Raw genomic sequence first — 18,826 nt, 5'->3', positions numbered from 1 at the left:
ATATAGAGTGATCTCTTTATATTATCATTCATATTTTATATAATTCATAAAATGTTTTTTCATACTATAGTACATTTACTTCATAGTAAAACCATGTTTCCGCAGCCCTCAGTATAAAAATTCCATAATATATTCTTTAATCTAATAAAAATCTCTAACAAGTGTACTACACAATATACCAGTTTTGGTTACTTTAAGCTAATAAAAAAGGAAGATTTAAACTATTCGGTTTACAGTTTACGTGGGAAAAATTGTTCCGATTTCAAATATCAAATCATCACTTCTTCTTAAGGTAACATGCTATCATTTTTTCAACATCAATGTCCTTGTTTTTGCTTTCCTCTACGTAGTAACTCGTTGTGATGCGCTTGTTGTTGAGACATTCATGACTGATTATTGCATTCATCAAGGTTGAACAGTATTTGGACCACAATTAAAATTCCTGAATTGTGGATAGCTCGCCAAAACGGTTTTCCAATTGAATACAGTTGTACTAGAATCAGAAAACACAAAATCAGAAAACAAACCGAGAATTTGAAAACACAAATGAAGGATGAACTACATTACCATATGCACTGAACTTTAAAACGAGGATCAGAAAACATGAAGGATGAACTAAATTACCATATGCGCTGGACCTATTTGAAGAAATACGAGAATTTGAAAACACTTCATATATCACACACATAAATCATTCACAAACCACCTACTAACACCAATCAGAAGTAAAAACTCATCTAAAACTGAACACACTTCATATATCGCACACATAAATCATTCACAAACCACCAACTGACACCAATCAGAAGTAAATACTTCATCATATGCAGAAAAGATTTCATTTTATAATTAAATAAAATAAGCTAAATCATTTACATTTTCTTCCAATAAATACTTCTGCTTATGTTCAAAATACTTCATCGAACAATTTCATAACTTCAGTTACATCGGAACACTTTACTGAACTAAAATCAAACGACAAAGTTTGGACCAAAATTAAAATTCCCGAATTGTTGATAGCTCACCAGAACTGTTTTCCAATTGAATACAGTTGTACTAGAATCATCAGAAAACACAAAATCAGAAAACAAACCGAGAATTTGAAAACACAAAATCAGGAAATATGAAGGATGAACTAAATTACCATATGCACTGAAATTACCATAATGCATTACATATTTACGGAAAAAAAAACTAAATTACCATATGCGCTGAACTTATTTGAAAAATACGAGAATTTGAAAACACAAAATCTAAACAAAATAAACAAATGCTTTGAACTCACTGACTCCAGATGAAGTTTTGGAGCGCAACATCCGCTCACCTAAAACCAAAATTTTTGAGTTAAGGTTGTAGGGTTTTCGTAGATTGAGAAAAATGCTTAAGCAAAAAAAATATCGTTCAGTTTTGTAGATCTTGTCTCCACCATTGTTGAAATTCCACAGATAATCTATGATGGAGAATGCCGACGGAAGGAATTAATCGGTGAATAAGTGAAGAGAATAGGAGTATGACACACCGCGTTGGGGGAGAAGAGTGTGGGAGGAAGATGAAACGTTGAGCGGGAGACTGAAAGGGTGACTTTTGATTTACCCTAACACAATCTCCCTTGAATTACGCTACATTCAATTTTACCCAATTACAATAATTTACAGAATGACTAAGATGCCCTTTGGATGAACAATTTAATTCATAGGATGAAATACGAATTTAAGAGTTAGGAGCTCGAATCTCAACCACTAATTTAAAATCCATTGGCTAATCTTTAGTCTCTAGTTCTACACTAAGAAGGTGTTGTGGGAATTAGGGGACCCTATATATATATATATATATATATATATATATATATATAGGAAAATGATCAATACAAAACTTGATCTCAATACAAAATCCAGACCAAATCCTGACCATGAGATTTGACAATCCAATGGTCAATAATTAAACAAAAACACGGAGGGTCATTGTAAAGCAGTTTTAGGTCATATTATAAACTTTGGGTTTGAGGTCATGTTAAGATCATTTCATGTCATCCTTACTATAATGACGTAAAAATAAGCTTACAATGACCTAAAAATGACTTTTGTATGCTTGGTTCTGCATTTTTGTATTAAGAATGGTTTTGCATGGATCAAAACCCTATATATATATATATATATATATATATATATATATATATATATATATATATATATATATATAGGGTAGTGATCTATGACAAACACCCCTTAACCAAATAACTAGAGAACAAATCATAGCCACAAGATCAAGAAAATCAATGGCTAGTATTAATACATATAATTTTCTAATTTAAGGAGAAATTAGTTCTCTCAATCACAAATTTACTCCACATTAACAAGGCAGGGATATAATTGTCACTTCACATACAAAATTGAAATGACGTCGGTAGCTCAATCCAGGCCTTCTGGACGGCAGGAGATTTGCTTGGAATTTCAATTGGTGGAGCCATAACTGCAGGTGGCATAACAAGAAAATGATTAATGAAAGCTAACATGCTTGACAAAGAGTTCACTGAAACTCTGAAATGGATCTCGTCGACCTCCGGCACAGACAGATTCAGCCAATACTTCGCCCTAACCATCGCCGGCGACGGCGAATTGGCGATCGGAAAGAGCTGCAGCTCGTTCCCGGCGTCATTGTCGGGGTCATCCTCGATCTCGATCACGTCGTTGTTCAGGATTGCGAAATTGAGCGTGGAGGCCGATTTCTCACGAGTCCAGCTGCTGCAATCGGCCTCGTCAGCGGCTGCATTATTGTTGGCGGAGGTCGTCGTCGTCGTGGATGCCACCGAATCAGCAGCAGCCTCCGCTTTGCCGCAGTCCACCTCATCGCCGGAGGAGGAGGCGTCAACGTTCAGATCCAACATTTCACTACACAGTGCGTGTTTGTGGGCGAAAAAAATAGCTACAAACAAACAGGCGTAACTAATCCAAGTGTGTATGTGAAACGATGAAAGCTTTGTGTATTTGCAATATTTGTGCAAGTCAAATGAAGGATGGCGAGATAGAAATAGAGAGAGGAGAAAATGAAATCTGTAATAAGGAAGCGTGGGTGGAAAGCTATAGAAAAGCTCAGATCATGCTAAGAGCTATAGAAAAGCTCAGATCATGCTAAGAGTGATGTGTTTTGTAAACAAGAGTGAAGTAAAATCATGCTAAGAGTGATGTGCTTTGTAAACAAGAGTGAAGTAAAATCATGCTACGAGTGATGTGTTTTGTAAACAAGAGTGAAGTAAAATTAGAATAAGAGTGACGTGTTTTGTAAACAAGAGTAAAGTAAAATCATGCTAAGAGTGATGTGTTTTGTAAACAAGAGTGAAGTAAAATCATGCTAAGAGTGATGTGTTTTGTAAACAAGAGTGAAGTAAAATCATGCTACGAGTGATGTGTTTTGTAAACAAGAGTGAAGTAAAATCAGAATAATAGTGATGTGTTTTGTAAACAACAGTGAAGTAAAATCTGAATAAGAGTGATGTGTTTTGTAAACAAGAGTGAAGTAAAATCAGAATAAGAGTGATGTGTTTTGTAAACAATTGTGAAGTAAAAACAGAATAAGAGTGATGTGTTTTGTAAACAAGAGTGAAGTAAAATCATGCTAAGAGTGATGTGTTTTGTAAACAATAGTGAAGTAAAATCAGAATAAGAGTAAAGTAAAATCATGCTAAGAGTGATGTGTTTTGTAAACAAGAGTGAAGTAAAATCATGCTAAGAGTGATGTGTTTTGTTAACAAGAGTGAAGTAAAATCATGCTAAGAGTGATGTGTTTTGTAGACATTATTTATGTCTGATTAATTTTTTCTTTGCTTTTTACAGAGTCCAGATGGTGATATCTTCGATTGTGTATTGACTCATCAACAGCCTGCTTTTGATCATCCTTTACTCCAATGCCAAATGCCCATGGTAATGTATCTATGCACTCATTCTAGGGAGGGTTGTGAAGAAGTCATGATAATAAACATCTCTCCATGCATGAATTTTAAAATTTTCAGGATCCACCTGAGAGGCCAAAAGGGCTTCGAACACCACCAACAACATCAGACACGTTTTCTGAAAATTTCCAAACTTGGACACTGTCTGATGAATCTTGCCCCAAAAATACAATTCCAATCAGACGAACAACCGAGCAAGATCTCCTAAGAGCAAGCTCCATTCGAAGATTTGGCCGCAAGATCTCCTCGCCGGAGACGTCGTCGCCAAAGCCATCGCCGCCACCGCGGAACCCTAACCTCTCCAAATTCCCCGAGCTCGAGCTCCCCGACTTGGCCAGCGAAGGTCTGCGTGAAGGAAGAGGTGGAGATGCTGAGAGAAGGCACGAGCTTTGCTGCCGCGGCGGCGGTGGGGAGAGAGAGTGGGAGGCAGTGGTGGATGATGCTGTGCATTACAGCAATGGAATAGCAATTTCCATTTGGTCTGAAGCTTGATCGCAGATTTGGAAGGAGAAAGAAAGGATCGCAGATTTGGAAGGAGAGAATGAAAACCGCCATATTTAAATTTCATAATATAATTTCCAAAAATACCCTTGGCCTATTTTGTATTATTAAAATAAATAATATTTGTTCCATTAAGATGATGGCTGAGATTTGTTCTCTAGTTATACACTTAAGATTAGTTATATCTTGATCACTAACCTATATATATAGGGTATTCATCTATCAAAAAACGCCCTGAAGTACAAAAATACAGACCAAATCTGAAACGTAGGATCTGATTATGGGCAGCCACGATTTAGTCTTGACAACCATATTGTTAGGTCATAATAAGAAAGAATTGAGGCATAAAAGGGTAAAATGGGCACCAAAAAAATAAAAACAAACGTTTCGTTTTTTCTTCGCGGAAATCATGGGAGCATTACTCCACACGCCAGTAGCCTGATTGTTCGGTTCCCGCCTATTCAATTCGTCTCTCCCCCAACATATCTACCTCACCCCAAAAAATCCTAATCACTAAATCACACAACTCTTCTGGAAATTCTGAATAGGCACAACAATTAAAAACTCCAACCACTCTTTGTTCGAGCGAAGATTCGTCAGATACTTCACCTATGTTATTATGACTTCGGTTGGCGCATATTATGACCCAACAATGATCATTTAAATATTTATATTATACGCGTAAGACGAATTAAATGCTTATTATGACCAAACTTATCTATATGTTATTATGACTTAGATTAGCGCATATTTTGACCCTGAATTGTGCATATAAATATTTATATTATAAACATATGACGTATTAAATACTTATTATGCCCAAACATATCTATATGTTATTATAACGTTGATTAGCGTATAGTTGGTATGTATTTAATGGTTAAATTATGTATATTATAAACGTATTACTAATTAAATGCTTGTTATGACCAAACTTAGCTATATGTTATTATGACTTCGGTTTGTAGCAGTATTATGACCCAACAGTGATCAATTAAATATTTATATTATAAGCGTAAGACGAATTAAATGCTTATTATGACCAAACTTATGTATATGTTATTATGACTTCGATTAGCGCATATTTTGACCCTGAAGTGTTCATTTAAATGATTATATTATAATCATATGACGTATTAAATGCTTAGTATGACCAAACTAAGCAGAACTACATTAATTGGAATAGGGTATGCAAATTCGACGAAAGATTGAAGGAGAAGAAATTATGGGCTAATAAACTAACTACGATAAAGAGCAGTTAGTGGAGAGATGACATAGCAAAATTATAGGAAATACTATAACTAACGACATACTACAATTTACTTAATTAACCTTTTTAGATTATAAATAATTAAAATAATAATATGTTCCCATTAAAATCTGGCCGTTAATTAATCTAATCTAAAGATTAGATTGTCTAATCCAATGGACATAAAACCGTCTGCAATTCTTGGTTTAAGGCCATTTATATATATATATATATATATATATATATATATATATAGGCATTTGATCAAAATAAAAATGGCCTTAAACCAAGAATTGCAGACGGTTTTATGTCCATTGGATTATACAATCTAATCTTAAGATTACATTAATTAACGGCCAGATTTAATGGGAAGATATTATTATTTTAATTATTTATAATCTAAAAAGGTTAATTAAGTAAATTGCAGTATGTTGGTAGTTATAGTATTTCCTATAATTTTGCTTTGTCATCTCTCCACTAATTGCTCTTTAGCGTAGTGTATTAGACCATAATTTCTTATTCTTCAATCTTTCGTTGAATTTGCATACCCTATTCCAATTAATGTAGTTCTGCATAGTCTTAACATTTGAAGATATGCAAAAATTCTCTGTCGATGTAGTTATTGTGGTGTAGTCTTATTCCCTGTCAACACTTGAGTTTCCATTCCAAAATCTCGATGCTAGCCATTTCAGTTTAAATTGCTATCTTCATCCAGTTTTTGAATTTGTAGTTCTTGTATCTCTGTCGAATATATACTGTGAGTTATTGCCATCTAATTCAGTTATGCATCTCATTTTATTGTATGGGGGCAATTTTTATGTAGACGTATGAATTTATGTTTCTGAAATTTTATTGATATTGTTTAATGTTTTAAGAATAAGATTTGCTCTATTTTGTTATGATATAGACATCCGGGAATGGATTATGAAACGCCATCTACTTCGCATGTAGATAATCAGTCACCCGTAGATGACATTGTGGAGAATACAGGTTATCTTTTAAAACATCCTTTGAAGACTTATAATTATAATCCTTTTTTTACTCTTGCTTATGTATCAATATTAGTAACGATGTAAGTCTTACTTAGTTGGCGTGTGGCTATGATATTTAGTGGAGTCTGTTAGTATTCAATTGGTATCAACGTTTTTGTGATATGCTTATATGTGTGTTTAGTATGACCCATTTTTGTATAGGATAGTTGTATCACTTTTATGAAGCGATTTCATCCTATTATGACATATAATCATACTAATTCCCGTGTTATGAAGGAGATGAAATTATTCTTCAATTAATATAGGAAGGAGATGAAATTATGGATTGTTAAATCAATTACTTCAATTTTTCTTCTCATTTTTCATTTCTGCGGGCATTTTTTATTTAACCTAGAATTTAAGTATCTGAATTCTCATTTTTTTGACATGATTACGTATGACCTTAGTCCGTACTTAGTATGACATAACTTTATCATCAATTATTTTTATTCTTGATTCTGTATCAGTATCATTAATGATGCAAGTATGACTTATTTGTATTGCTAATATGACATGTTATTGTACGACCGTTTATATGCACTAAATATGACCGATTTGTCCGCTATGTTTCGATTTTTGTATAGTATGACCCATTTTCAAATAAGATAGTGGTATGAGTTGTATGTCGCGATTTCATCCTATTATGACCTATTATTATTATATAACCCAGAAGAAGAAACTAATGGAGGAATTTTATGGTGTTGAGGCACCCCAGGAGGTAGATGTACAATCTCCTGAAGTCGTCAGCACGAAGGGATGTGGTAGTAGACTCCCATCAAGAGTGGAGAAGGCTTTGAAGCTTAAGAGCAAGCCTTGGCGTCAATGTAAGAAATGTCAGGAGTGGGGTCACCATGATTCAAGGAATTGCGACAAATTCAAAGAGAAAGAAAAGCTGCGGTCAAGAAGAAATTCTGATGTTTGATACAATGTATTTTGTTTTTTTAAGTAATACGTCGGTTTAAATCTTTTTTTGGAGACCATTTTATTTGCAATGTTACGTTGTTAGAAATGATTGAGTTCATTCTTAATTTTATTTGGCATTCTGTTTGTCAATAGTTTTATGTCATGTCTTGAACTGTGGTTTATTATGACTCAGTTTAACTTTAACTTTGCATGACCCATATATTCATCTAGTATGACCCAAGTGAATAAATTAATATCTTGGCGTATAAAACACTAGTTTTATATGATGACTCTAATGTTGCCTAAATATGACCCAATATACCCACACAATGATATGACATATAAAATTGTTTAGTATGACCCAAAAGCATAATTAATGTTCATAACAATTGTTTTTGCATGATTCAATCGTTCTAACTTTTTTAATATGTTAAAAACTTGCATAGAATCTCGTTTTTGTTTTTAAATATATTCAAAACACGAGAATATTCTTCGTTTGTACTAATAATTAGTTTTTAATATATTAATAACGTGTGGAGTAATGATTCCAATTAATCCGCTCGTAAATAACGGAAGGCAGTTGTTAATATTTTCCATACCTAAATTACCCTTTCATGACACAGGACCCTCCTATTATGACCCAACAAAATCATTCACAACACCAGATCGTGGCCATTCATTTCCAGATCTCACGGCCCGTATTTGGTCTGTATTTCTTTACATAAGGGCTTCTTTTGGTAGATTAAAACCCTATATATATATATATATATATAGAGTTGTATTCAAATCCTTTTCCCGTCATTTCTCCTTTCTCCTTCTTAATCTTATGCGTTGATTTAATCAAATCCTATGGTCTAAATAATTTGCTGAAATTATCAAATTTAATCATTTAAAAAACGTAAAGGGTATAATAGAGATTCAATTAAGTGGGTTGTTATGGAAATTTCATGATTTCTTCCCTTCAGCATCTCTGCGGTTTTTTCAACAAAATTGTAGAGATTTCGTTATCTTCCTTCTCCCTCACTGCACGATTCTGTAGTTTCCAGCGGTTTGCGGTAATGCTTATTGTTCGGAAAATTGATTTTGTCGACTTCTTCAACAGCCATCCGAAATTGCAAACCTTTGACATTCATGGTGCAATGTTTGCTGCTATCTGTCAAAATTGTAGAGATTTCGTTATCTTCCTTCTCCCTCACTGCACGATTCTGTAGTTTCCAGCGTTTTGCGGTAATGCTTATTGTTCAGAAAATAGATTTTGTCGACTTCTTCAACAGCCATCCTAAATTGCAAACCTTTGACATTCATGGTGCAATGTTTACTGCTATCTGTCAAAAGAATAGCATCAGAAATGTGAGCCCACGAAATTAGGAATTCAGTTGTGTTATCATACTCGTTTGCTTCTCGTATGAGGGTATAACCATTTTCTCACATTGCAGGTGGACTCAAGGTTTCAAATTCCGTGTTTTGAGAAGGTTGTAGAAGAGGTTGTGCTGGTGAGTTGAATGGTTCAACTCGTGGTCTTTGAAGTCCTGGTGAACGTGAACTCGGTCGTCGATCCACATAATGTACACATAATGTACATATTGTATAGTATAATGCGTAGTTTAGTTTCTGTAATGTATTATTTGTGGTATGTAATGAACATTTTTCCTTACCTAATTAAGGTTGTGCCGTGTTTCGATGTTTTACGCACATTTCTGGTTCTCCCTAAGGGTTTAACAAGCATAGGGGCTAGGTTGTAGTATGTTCTAAGTCTAAAAAACGTTGTCCAAATACACGAGCTGCAGTAATTCGTCTGGGGTTGCACATAATGTATATTTTGTATAATATAATGCGTAGTTTTAGTTTCTATAATGCATTATTTGTGATATGTAATGAACATTTATCCTGTCCCATTTCCTTTAAGTTGTGTCGTGTTTCGATGTTTGGCGCACGTTTCTTGTTTTCCCTAAGGGTTTAACAAGCCTAGGGGCTAGGGTGTAGTATGTTCTAAGTCTAAAAAATGTTGTCCAAATACACGAGCTGCAGTAATTCGTCTGGGTTGCACATGCATAGCGCGTATGCATTTTTTAAAACAGATATACATAATGTACATATTATATAGTGTAATGCGTAGTTTTAGCTTCTGTAATGCATTATTTGTGATATGTAATGAACATTTATCTTGCCCCGTTTCATTTAAGTTGTACCGTGTTTCGATGTTTGGCGCACGTTTCTTGTTTTCCCTAAGGGTTTAACAAGCCTAGGGGCTAGGGTGTAGTATGTTCTAAATCTAAAAAACGTTGTCCAAATACACGAGCTGCAGTAATTCGTCTGGGTTGCACATGCATAGCGCGTATGCATTTTTTAAAACAGATATACATAATGTACATATTATATAGTGTAATGCGTAGTTTTAGCTTCTGCAATGCATTATTTGTGATATGTAATGAACCTTTATCTTGCCCCGTTTCATTTAAGTTGTACCGTTTTTGGATGTTTGGCGCACGTTTCTTGTTTTCCCTAAGGGTTTAACAAGCCTAAGGGCTAGGGTGTAGTATGTTCTAAGTCTAAAAAACGTTGTCCAAATACACGAGCTGCAGTAATTCGTCTGGGGTTGCACATGCATAGCGCGTAGGTATTTTTTAAAGCAGATATTTATAATGTACATATTATGTAGTGTATTGCAAAGTTTTAGCTTCTGGAATGCATTATTTGTGATATGTAATGAACATTTATCTTGCCCCATTTCATTTAAGTTGTACCGTGTTTCGATGTTTAGCGCTCGTTTCTTGTTTTCCCTAAGGGTTTAACAAGCCTATGAGCTACGGTGTAGTATGTACAACAACAACCACGTGATGCATAAAACAGGATAAATAATGCATTCAAATAGCCAAATAATGTACAGAATCACTCAAGTAATGAACATACAAATATTGCATCAATTCTTAGACTCATGTACAACATCAGTCTAATGATGCATAAAACAGGATAAATAATGCATACAAATAGCTAAACAATGTACAAATATTGAATTAACTCTTAGACTCATGTACAAGTTCCGTGACGGCTTCCTTCTGCCGTGGAATTAAACTCTTTATAGAATTCAGAAACCGTCGACAATACAGATGGTCGACGTGCCTACCCCTTGGTTTCCTATCCTCCGTCTCTTCCGGAACTGTACTAGTCCCGGCCTCTGATAATTGCTCCCGGAATTTCTGGGCAATTCCTGCTAATAGTATATCATCGACTGCCTCGTCGATGTCCAATCTTAGCTGCTTTGATGGTGTACAACATACACAATAATAACATACAATTAGTTACATAATGTACAGACTGAATAAATCATTTGGACAGTTATACTGCATTCATTTATACACCCTTGTACAGAAGCCTCAAAATAATGCCTAAAAACTAATACATAATGCATTATAATAATCAAATAATGTTCAGAATAAATCAACAAATGCACCACGAATATTACAATCACCCATTGTCCCATGTCCAACAACAGTCACATAAAGCATAAACCATGATAAATACTGCACTAAAATAACTAAATAATGTACAGATCCGGTCTAGTAATGAACATACAAATATTCCATTCACTCATTGACCCATGTACAACAGCAGTCACATGATGCATAAAACAGAATAAAAATGCATTCAAATAAACAATAATGAACAGAATCACTCAAGTAATGAACATATAAATATTGCATTCACTCTTAGACTCATGTACAACAACGGTCAAAGGATGCATAAAACAGGAAAAATAATGCATAGAAATAGCTACGTAATGTACAGATTCGATCAAGTAATGAACATCCAAATATTGCATTCACTCTATGACGCATGTGCAACACAACATAATGGTTAAACCATGATAAATAATGCATAGAAATAGCTACATAATGTACAGATTCAATCAACTAATGAACATACAACTACCGCATTCACTCATTTACCCATGTACAACAACAGACCTATAATGCCTAAAACATAAAGCACAACACTTCCTACAACAATGTATACATTCCATCGAATAATGCACGACATAATATAACATACACTCAACCAAAAATCAAATCGGATTCAATCTTCTCTCCAAATTCGCTCAATACACAATTGTCAACCAGTTATTAACTACAAATCTCAATAATAGATAGAGCCCTAACACAAATGAACACGATTTTACGATTTACGAAAATCTCGACCAAAACAAGTGCGAAAAACATGAATCGACGATTAGGTAGTGTGTCAGCGGTGATAATCGGCGATAAACAGTGGGTATTACGAAAATTTGAAGCGTTAAAACCCTACCTTGTTGTCGACTCGAACTGGAAGTCGCGCGCGAAGGGAGTGAGTTTTCGACAGTGAAACGGCGGCGGAAGGTTGAATTAACAGCGAAAATTGACACTAAGGTTGATTTCCGGTGGATTGGAGTGGTTGCTAGGGTTTGGAAAGGGGGGGAATTCGGGGAGACGATGTTGAATCGTGGGTTTGAGGAGTGAGACGGTGGGAGTGAGAGAGAGCGTGGGTAGATGGAAGGTCTAAGAAAATCACGCTGAAATCTCGCTCCTTCCGTTTTAATTCCTTGTAGTTTTACAATTATACCCATATAATGCACAGAATGAGTCTAATAATGCAACACGGGATGATTTTGTGATGCTTCATCTAGTCCATCCATTCCATCAATCTAATGGTTGATATTAAGAAGGAACTTAAATCTAAGGGAGGAAAAGGAGATTAACACTACCCCATATATATATATATATATATATATATATATAGGGGAGCGTTATTCTCCTTTTCACATCTTAGATCATTTTTCCTTCTTAATATTACGCGTTAGATCTAAGGCATCAACGAATCAGATTGATTCTATAAAACTGGTTCCGTGTTGCATTATGAAGGTGGTTGTATGCATTACAGGGTTATTATAGACATTTGACGGAAAAGTAACTGCCACATTTTGGTATCTGCGAATAATGCACCACATTAATGCACCACATGGTCACGAGTAATGCATATAATTGACTATATAATGCACAATATGTGAACTGCAATGCATACGAATAAGATGTACCATGTTATGATGTTTGGACACACGTTTCTTGTTTCCCCTAAGGGTTTAATAAGCTTAGGGGCTAGGGTATAGTACGTAGACACGTATGTAATCTTCACATGGTAACGAGTAATGGATATAATTGACTATATAATGCACAATTTGTGAACTGCAATGCATACGAACAAGATGTGCTGTGTTATGATGTTTGACACACGTTTCTTGTTTCCCCTAAGGGTTTAATAAGCTTAGGGGCTAGGGTATAGTACGTACGCATTAATAACAAATTATAAAACGATACGAATAATTCACCAAATTGTCACGAGTAATGGATGTTATTAACTATATAATGCACAATATGTGAACTGCAATGCATACGAATAAGATGTACCATGTTATGATGTTTGACACACGTTTCTTGTTTCCCCTAAGGGTTTAATAAGCTTAGGGGCTAGGGTATAGTACGTAGACATTACTAACAAATTGTTGTTATTGGAATATACGTATGTGCATTATTTGGTTTAGGTAGTGCATTATGTAGCTGTTAATTGTCATTATCTCAGTATATTATGCATTATTAGAGGTATTGTGTATATGGGTTAATCAACGGATTGAAGATTACATACGTGCATTTAGTAATGTCTACGTACTATACCCTAGCCCCTAAGCTTATTAAACCCTTAGGGGAAACAAGAAACGTGTGTCAAATATCATAACATGGTACATCTTATTCGTATGCATTGCAGTTCACATATTGTGCATTATATAGTTAATAACATCCATTACTCGTGACAATTTGGTGAATTATTCGTATCGTTTTATAATTTGTTATTAATGCATACGTACTATACCCTAGCCCCTAAGCTTATTAAAGCCTTAGGGGAAACAAGAAACGTGTGTCAAACATCATAACACCGCACATCTTGTTCGTATGCATTGCAGTTCACAAATTGTGCATTATATAGTCAATTATATCCATTACTCGTTACCATGTGAAGATTACATACATGTCTACGTACTATACCCTAGCCCCTAAGCTTATTAAACCCTTAGGGGAAACAAGAAACGTGTGTCAAACATCATAACACAACACATCTTGTTCGTATGCATTGCAGTTCACATATTGTGCATTATATAGGCAATTATATGCATTACTCGTGACCATGTGGTGCATTATTCGTAGCGGTTTCCAGCCATTATTAGATTACTATTTTACCCTCATAATGCACAAAATAGGACAAATAATGCAACACGGGATTAATTACCTAATGTTGATCTTGACCGTCCATTTCTCTAATCTAATGGCTGATATTAAGAAGGAAAAATGAGGAAATATAGGAAAAGGAAATGAATACATCCCTATATATATATATATATATATATATGGGGGTGCGTTATAATGATAACCCCAATTTCCGTAATAACCCTATAACTAAATCTGGACCACACATTTTTAAAATCACGCGATCTAGATTAAAACTTAGATTTACTTCATAAAAAAAAGCGCGGGGGTAAATATGTCATTTCGCTCATGATAAAATTTACGTATCCAAATTTCGCTCATTTAATTTCTAAATTCCGCTCATTTTATCATTTTATCAGTCAGTCAAAAGTATCATTTTATCAACCCAGAGTATCATTCTATCCGGGAAAACTATCATTCTATGCAACAAACCTAACATATATCATTTTAACAGTCTGTCAAAAGTATCATTTTATCAACTCAGAGTATCATTCTATCCGGAAAAACTATCATTTTATCAGTTTTAAGTCATTTTGTCACGTTAAAGTATCATTTTATCAGCTTATATGCAATTTCTTCAGCTAAACTATCATTTTTATAAGGTTACTGTCATTTTATCCGCTTAGATTATCATTTTATAAGGTAAAAGTATCATTTTATTAAACAAAAATGTCATTTTATACACAAAAAATACCTATCATTCTATCGGCTGAAAGTATCATTCTACCCGGCAAAACTATCATTCTATCGGCTGAAAGTATCATTCTATCCGGCAAAACTATCATTTTATCATTTTACGTGATATTTGGCGAAATTCAGAGTATCATTTTATCAGTCAAGAGTATCATTTTATCAACTCAGAGTATCATTCTATCCGGCAAAACTATCATTCTATGCAATAAACCTATCATTTTATCATTTTACGTGATATTTGGCGAAATTCAGAGTATCATTTTATCATTCAGAGTATCATTTTATCAACTCAGAGTATCATTCTATCCGGCAAAACTATCATTCGATGCAATAAACCTATCATTTTATCATTTTACGTGATATTTGGCGAAATTCAGAGTATCATTTTATCATTCAGAGTATCATTTTATCGGCTGAAAGTATCATTCTATCCGGAAAAACTATCATTTTATCAGTTTTATGTCATTTTGTCACGTTAAAGTATCATTTTATCAGCTTATATGCAATTTCTTCAGATAAACTATCATTTTTATAAGGTTACTGTCATTTTATCCGCTCAGATTATCATTTTATCAGATAAAAGTATCATTTTATTAAACAAAAATGTCATTTTATATACCAAAAATACCTATCATTCTATCGGCTGAAAGTATCATTCTACCTGACAAAACTATCATTCTATCCGGAAAAGCTATCATTTTATCAGTTTTATGTCATTTTGTCACGTTAAAGTATCATTTTATCAGCTTATATGCAATTTCTTCAGCTAAACTATCATTTTTATAAGGTTACTGTCATCTTATCCGCTTAGATTATCATTTTATAAGGTAAAAGTATCATTTTATTAAACAAAAATGTCATTTTATACACAAAAAATACCTATCATTCTATCGGCTGAAAGTATCATTCTACCCGGCAAAACTATCATTCTATCGGCTGAAAGTATCATTCTATCCGGCAAAACTATCATTTTATCATTTTACGTGATATTTGGCGAAATTTAGAGTATCATTTTATCAGTCAAGAGTATCATTTTATCAACTTAGAGTATCATTCTATCCGGCAAAACTATCATTCTATGCAATAAACCTTTCATTTTATCATTTTACGTGATATTTGGCGAAATTCAGAGTATCATTTTATCATTCAGAGTATCATTTTATCAACTCAGAGTATCACTCTATTCGGCAAAACTATCATTCTATGCAATAAACCTAACATATATCATTTTATCATTTTACGTGATATTTGGCGAAACTCAGAAATTAAATGAGCGAAATGACATATTTACCCCTCCGCCTTTTTTATGAAGTAGAGTATCATTCTATCCGGCAAAACTATCATTTTATGCCATAAACCTAAAATATATCATTTTATCATTTTACGTGATATTTGGCGAAATTCAGAAATTAAATGAGGAAAATGACATATTTACCCCTTCGCCTTTTTTTTATGAAGTAAATCTAAGTTTTAATCTAGACCGCGTGATTTTAAAAATGTGTGGTCCAGATTTAGTTATAGGGTTATTACGATATTTAGGGGTTATCATATGATCACGACTATATATATATATATATATATATATATATATATATAGGGTTGCGTTAAAGACAGAACCATTCTTAAGTGTAGAACCTAGAACTCTACATATTTTATTCATTGGATGAGGAAAAAATGACGGTCAAGATTAAAAATCATACATATTAGACTATGTTTTCACGACATTCCGGACTCAACATGTGAAAAAACTCACATGTTGATGGAAGAATGAATGAAACGAAGAAGAGTCCATGCATGCTTTATTTTTTCACTTCTCTGCATTCACCCATTAATAATAGTTTTGGTTGTAATGGGAAGTTGTTGTGCAAATCAACACGATTGGATTAAAAGATCTAACGACCTCCGTTTGGCATTTGTTCTACGTTTAAGAATGGTTCTACCTTGATCACAATCCTATATATATATATATATATATATATATATATATATATATATATATATATATATATATATATATATATATATATATATATATATATATATATGGGTAGTGTTAAACTCCTTTTCTCCCCTTAGATTTAAGTTCCTTCTTAATCTGGACCGTTAGATCTCATTCATCAACGGTCCAGATGATCTGCATTATTACACTATAATGGTGCATTATTAGTCGGTGTGCATTATTCAACTGAAAATCTGCATTATTACACTATAACGGTGCATTATTAGTCGGTGTGTATTATTTAATTGAAAATCTGCATTATTAAATGACACGTGGCATCAATCTAACCGTCGGATGACAAAATCGTGGGGCTGAGATCAAGAAGGAAATAGGAGAAAATATGAAAAAAGGATTTGAATACAATCCTATATATATATATATATATATATATATATATATATATATATATATATATAGGGGTGTGATAAAATACAAACTCTCTAAAATACAAACTATACAAACTTTAATCATACTCACTTAGTACAATTAATCAACGGTTAATATAAGAGATTTTTCTAATGTCAACATTTTGACATCGAAAAATCAGAATTTGGACACCCCGTCGACAGAATTTGTACACTCCGTACATCCCCCGGTGACATAATTTGTACATTCCGTTGACATCGACCCCCGGTGACAGAATTTGTACAGTCCGTTGACATAATTTGTACACTCCGGTGACAGAATTTGTACACTCCGGTGACATAGTTTGTATAATTTGTATTTTAGAGAGTTTGTATTTGATCACACCTCTATATATATATATATATATATATATATATATATATATATTATGGTTTAGGCGTGTATACATAAAATTACTATATATATAAAACTATAAATGCCTATATTATAGGAATATATAAGAGTGTATTATTTTTTACTATGGTTTTGCAATAAATCACACATTTATACTTCCCTTCTTACTCCCACTATTCCATAATTCTAATTAACATTTTTATTATTTTAGCCGTTTCCCTATAATACTCTATTAATACACATAATTACTTAGTCATTTCCTAATATTCCATAATTCCAATTAACATTTTCACCGTTTCCCTATACTCTATTAATACACATAATTACTTAGTCATTTCCTTATAATTCAATCGCTACTATTTTTTTCACTTATCATGCTCCTAATCTCCTATAAATATTGGTTGATAACTCTTTCCATATTCATCTCCTTCCTATTCTACCTTGTTTTTGGATATGAAATTATGAAGGCATCATTTATTTTTCATTCATCATTAAAAAAAATGTAAATCTAGCCCGGCCCACTTGCTAACTGGGCTCGGGCTGGGCTGGGCCAATTCTCGTCAACCAAAACCCAGGCCCGACCCAGCCCGTTCTAGACGTGGTCTTGGGCCGGGCTGAGTTGGCCCGGCCCACTTGACACCTCTATGTGTGTGTATAGAGAGTCAGTTACAGTACTCGCTTCGTCCTAAGGAAGATGATCCCTTCCTTAGGCGGCACGGGATTTTATGTAACTTTATTTTGTGTGTTAAATAAAGAGAGTAAATTAAGAGAGAGAATGCAGTAGAGATAAAAGGTGTTTTCATATTTAGTAATGAGTAATCTTGGTTAGGATAAAACAAAAAGAAAAGTGAGTTATCTTTGGTGGGACGAGGAAATAAATAATTAGATCACTGGATTGATAAAGTTATAGTTGTAACATTCCAAATCCTACCTAGGCCTTAGTGAATTTCTATATTAAAGTATATTAAAGTATGCTAAGGTAGGTTCATACTCCCGGAATTTAAGCTAAATAAGTATTTCCCAAAGCCAATATGTTGGTTTCATTCCTTTCTAGAAAAAATGTTTTGGCAGAAAAATATCATCAATGCCCTGTGGTTGTGGATCATATTCTTGACGGACTAAGCCATTCTTCGTACGATAAAATGAAAGAAGGAATAAAATGGTGATTCATACTTCCATTCTATTCATTTATTAATGCTCATGCAACGGAATGAATAAGAAAATAGAATGGAGATCCAAAGGAATTATCATTTCATTATTATCTTCGTTACATTTCTACCTTCATATAACTCGACTCTCATTACATTTCAGTATACTTGGCCTAAGATGTGTTTAAGTTGAACTAGTGGTAGAATAGTAATGTTTGAGGCCAAAAGTCCTACGATGCCACCCTTAAAATTCGGTTCATTTGCCAATTAAAAAAAAAGAAGGGCCTAAGAATAAAATACTACTCCA

This window comes from Salvia splendens, chromosome 11 (assembly GCF_004379255.2).
Source record: "Salvia splendens isolate huo1 chromosome 11, SspV2, whole genome shotgun sequence".
NCBI lineage: Eukaryota > Viridiplantae > Streptophyta > Magnoliopsida > Lamiales > Lamiaceae > Salvia > Salvia splendens.
The sequence above is the reverse complement of the archived record's forward strand: the minus strand, read 5'-3'. Positions refer to the sequence as shown.